The 5,128-nt window shown below is 38.5% G+C and overlaps 1 protein-coding gene across 2 annotated transcripts in view; it reads left to right on the top strand.

Annotated features, from left to right (window-relative positions):
• The window catches only part of nek7 (NIMA-related kinase 7), a 96,997-nt gene that overhangs the window by 84,878 nt on the left and 6,991 nt on the right, over nt 1-5,128 (top strand). The gene's annotated exons all lie outside the window — the stretch shown is intronic.

Genomic DNA, 5,128 nt, shown 5'->3' with positions numbered 1-5,128 from the left:
CGACGCGTTTCAGAAAGGCGGAGCATTGAGGAGAAACAATAATGTACAGTATGTGGAAAATAATGTGTTTTTGAACCTTAAACCGCATAAAGAGATTTTATTACACCAAATACACAAAATAATGTTCTTTTTAGCAGAATCATATGACCCCTTTAAAGGTTTAAGATTTAAGATGGCAGAGTTAATCTGAATGTAAAAATAGCGTAAATAAGCATGAACAATTATTGACCAATATGATAAATAAATGTAAAAAAATTCTGCTGTCATCCAATAACCAATATTGTTCCAATATATATAGATATATGCGTCTCTACATGGAAAAAAAAAATTGTAACCTGAAAATGGTATCATCTAAATTAACTGGTTTTATTTTAAAACCGTTCTAGTCTAAAATATTGTTTAACATCACTGAATCAACCTAAATACGTTAATGTATACCAACAAAGCAATTTTAATGGGTTAAATCGGGTAGAAATTGCTCTATATGGTAACAATTGTACCACTTTACTCGATATAAAAAGTATATAGAAACCGTTGACACCATAACAGAAGACCTAAATTTAATGTTGTAGTTGACACTCTTTGCAATTTAGTAAATTGTAGCAGCCGGAATTGCAGTCGTTTATATTGTGATTGTGTTTCACTTTGTTAGCTTGATTTGGTTCGCCAAAATGTGTCAGAACAATTCGTAATGCAAGTTCACGTTGCATTCTCAGTGCTACCACAAGGGGCGCTGTGTTAGTGCAAAACTGCCTTCTACAACTAGTTTTCTCCATTCAACTCTACTCTTTTCGAATATAACACAATGAAAATTAATTTTAATGGCTCAGATATGTGAACTCTGTCGCCCCCCAAAGTGTTGTTGTTTTTTTCTGAATTTATGTCTGCATTTGCATAGAGAAAAAATATGCTCTGTATATGTTATATAAAAAAATCTGTTTTGTCTAAAGAGTTCACCAATTAAAAAAGCATTGTAGCAAGCCAGGGTGGTCAGTTTGTATTCGGGTAAGTATTAGAAAAGAGTCTGTTTTTGTCTTCCTATCTGGGTGGCCATATGTGTTTGTCTTTTTTAGTTGTTTTTAGTTATGTTGTTGTGATATTGTGAGCATCTATCTATGTGTGTGTGTTTCCGAGCAGGCGTGGCTGTTTTTTACGTGTCTGGTGTGTATTTGTGTCAGCATACTTGTGTTGGTGGTTGAGATTCTGTTTAAGTATGTTCCTCTGAGCTTTGGTGTCTGTGTGTGCGTTTTCCCCCCTCTTTTGTGTGCGCATGTGAGTGTATAAACGCGTGTGTCTTTCGCCACCATGCACCGGTAGCCGAAGCCCCGCAGACAGACAGCAGGCCAGCGTGGTGTGGGGTGGACTCCTCTGGAATACCAATGAGGGAGCTGCTGGGCTCCGGGGGTCAGGGAGCAAGTCAATCATCTTGCCCATCGCCTGGGCGCCCCGAATCAAATTAGCCTGAAAAATTCAGGGGCCGGGAGCACAAGGCGAGCAGCTGTCAGGGCCAAGAGCGCTAGGCACTAATGAACCAGATGAATAGTGCAAAAACTCCAAAATAAAAACAGGACAGTTGACATTTTTCATCTGTCAGAAGCAGAAGAGGCATGAAAATATGGTGGTCCTTGTTTAACCCTTTGCTGGCTACAGCTGCTACTCGCCCCTGACCCCCCTCTGCGGCCACACTTCCGCAGGTACGCACACCGCATGCAAACAGTCAATGCCGCTGCTGCATTTTCATCTCTATAAATGCCGTTCTACGGTACTGCACATCGCAATTATCCAGAGGAACTCATTGCAAGAGCAGCGGCACGCTGACGAGATAGATGTTGCGATGAAATTACACTATAGGTATATCATCTTCTGTATATGGAGGAGATCATCATCTAGCCTTTTGTTTTGAAGAATTTTTTTTGCTGGAAAACACACCAAACGCAGTCTGGCCAAAACACACTCATTCACAGAGCCCATTACTGTCACACACACATAGACGCATTCGCATCGCTGTAACTGATGGAGGAACAAGAAGGACATCAAATCCAGCATTTATCTGCAAAAAATATTATACATTATTTTTATCCTACCTCTCAGAAAATTAAAAAAATTTTTTTACCTGTACAAGTTCTTTTTCTATTTTTAATGTAATATTTAGTGGTGCTTGTTGAGTGCTAGTTTTACCAATGGATTTAAACAAAATTGCCCTGCACCTCTTGTGCTATAGTGGAGCAAATGCGTCACCTTTTGAACACAAAACATTGACGTTTTATATATCTATACATATACTTTTGCCAATGAGATATGTTTATTTATTTATACTTAAAACTTTATATATATATATATTACTCAAATATGTATGTTTTAACTATATGTATATTATTAATATATAAATGAATTCAACCATCATATTTAAATTAATTGACAACGGATTTGAATGTTTTGGAGCCGTTTTAATGGAAGGCCGTGATTAGATGACACTACTCACATTTTTGTTTGTTATTCATGTCTTTCAAAAAAAAAAGGTACAATACTCAACTATATAAAAAACTTTATAGAAACCATTGACGTGATGACTAAATTTAATGGTGTAGTTCACGATTTAGTAAATCATAGATGCTTGAATTGTAGTTGTTTATATTGTGATTGATTGTGTTTCGCTTTGTTAGCTTCATTCGATGCTCCAAAATGTATCAGAACACAATTCATAATGCATGTTCGTTTGCATTCTCAGTGCTACCACAAGGGGCGCTGTTAGCGCAAAACTGTCTTTTACAACCAGTTTTTTCCTTTCTACTCTCTGTTCGAATGTAACACAATGACAAATCATTTTAATAGGTTATTCAAATACGTATCTATTAAAAAGATGTATATTATTAATATATAAATTACTTCTTCCGTCCTATTTCAATTAATTGACAGCAGCTTTAAATGTTTTGGAACCGTTTTGATGGAAGGCAGTGATTGGATCTAAAACTTTCAGATGACATAACTCACATTTATTATTCATCTCTTTCTGCTTAAGCAAAGTCATGCCTCATTTCACAGGGCATCTGCTGAAATGTCACTGTCCCCCTTTTTTTTTTTTGTCATTGTGCTTTCTTGGGACAAGAACCTTACAAGAAGAAGAAAAAATGCAACACAGCACAAGCTAACCAAACTCTTTCTCAAATACAGGTGTGAATCCTTCAAATTAAAGTGATTTTGGTTATAGAATTTAATTATCACTCTCATTATGTCACTTGACCGTATTTTTGCCACTGTGTGAATGCAGGTATTCACACTTAGGTGTGGCACATTTATATTAGAAGTACTGGTTGCTGTGAAAGTGCTACACGTTGCAGAAACATCCCAGTCCTTCCAGTTCCAGCACTGCCAGTGATTAGAGAGGGACTCCCCTTCCTCCGCCCCTCCCATTCCCATTTCGTGCGGAGCAGCGATGAAACCGGCTTTGCTCCATGAGTTCTGCCACTCCGCGCTCCTCCTCTGACAGCCTAGACGGTCGTTTCGCCTCGCTCTATCACACCCCCTCACCCCCACCCCCTTAACTCGCTCGCCGTTTCCTCTCTGTCCTTCTATGTCAATTTAATTGAGTTCTCGTCCAGTGTGCATTTGCGGTGTGGTGGTTTCATGCGAGTACTCTGTGGCTTGCATGCTTGGCATCTGGAAAGCTTTTTTCTGAAAGTGTCCTCACCCACAGTCAGTGGATTTGCTTGGGGCTGTTTTTGCCAGTCTGCTTTTACAGTATCATAATCTCATAACGTCATCAAAGCATCGCCTTCCTGGCTGAGCGGGATTGCACAGCTCCAGGCTACCAGGATGCACTGCATGTCTTCAGTATCGCCGTGATTTATGTCCCGAAACGTCGACAATGTTGTTCATCTCGTTCTGCCTTTTTTTCCACAAAACATTTACTAAAATGCTGAAATATCACCGTCCTTTTTCTAAGACTTTATTGGGACAGAACATCCATAATTTTCCTTGCTAAGTTTCAGACCAGATATAGAAAGCTAATTGGCCATGAGTTGTCAAATGTGTCCAGATTTATTAAGACCAACTTACAATTCATGCACATTTTTAAAGTATTGGTTCTATTGGAGATACTTGCCATCTGTTGTTATTGGTAAAGCACGATTGTTTTGTTCTGTCATCAGTTAAGGCCGTTTCACACTGAGCGCGATGCAAAAAAAAGTGAGGCGAATCGCCGACGAACATTGCTTTCACACCGAGCACGAAACGATTGATCGCCTTCTGCTAATTCACGCCTGCACGCTAGGTGGTGCCGACCAGCAATGCATTTTTACTCAGATATGTATCTCATATATGGATTTAACATCGTCCACTGCTCAATATACAGCATTAAATATAGCTAAATAAAGTTTTGTTCTAAGCCAGAAACACAAACTATAATGCTTACAAGAAAACATCTTAAAATATAAATATAAGTACAATTAGCATCAAGCCACATTTGAACATTTATGTGATTATGAATGTTTTTGCTTAAAACCCACTATAAACCATCATCGAGTGCTTGTAATAACTTCCGATTGTGATCTATAGTTGATTTTGATTCTATAATAGGCAGACATGCACTCTTTGTAGGCTGTTTAATAACGCCACACTGCTTATTGTCATAAACATCCTTTATTGTTATAAAATTACCATGAGCTGCATACAAAACACATACAGAAAATATATCGTCATAATCATATGTCTATTTGCTTTCATATTTCATGTGTAGAAAAATGTTTCACTCGTTTTTTTTAAACACAGAAGATCTAGAGAGTTAACGCGCTCTGACTCATAACACTCGCGCACGTGGAAGAAAACGGACACTCCAGGTCACATAATTCAATCGAGAATTTAGAAATTATATTAAGAACATGTGAGAATAAATCTGCTCTCAGATACCAAAGATAACAGGAACTCGGCATCCACTCTCTTCTCTCTACTGGGATACTCTTCTTCGGTGTTTGTTTACACTGGTCGAAACAGCGCCACCACTCTCACCCTTTTGTGCAACAGCAGCTGCTCTGGGCACGTGAGCTCAAATCTCATTGGACGGCCTGTTTCATCGTGGAGCGACAGGGAAAAAATCGACACACAGGACGAAAAAAAAAAACTTGCTTTTTCG

This window comes from Sinocyclocheilus anshuiensis, unplaced genomic scaffold, assembly GCF_001515605.1.
Source record: "Sinocyclocheilus anshuiensis isolate Anshui unplaced genomic scaffold, SAMN03320099.WGS_v1.1 scaffold766, whole genome shotgun sequence".
Lineage (NCBI taxonomy): Eukaryota > Metazoa > Chordata > Actinopteri > Cypriniformes > Cyprinidae > Sinocyclocheilus > Sinocyclocheilus anshuiensis.
Note: the sequence above shows the minus strand (reverse complement) of the source record. Positions and strands in the feature narration are given on the sequence as shown.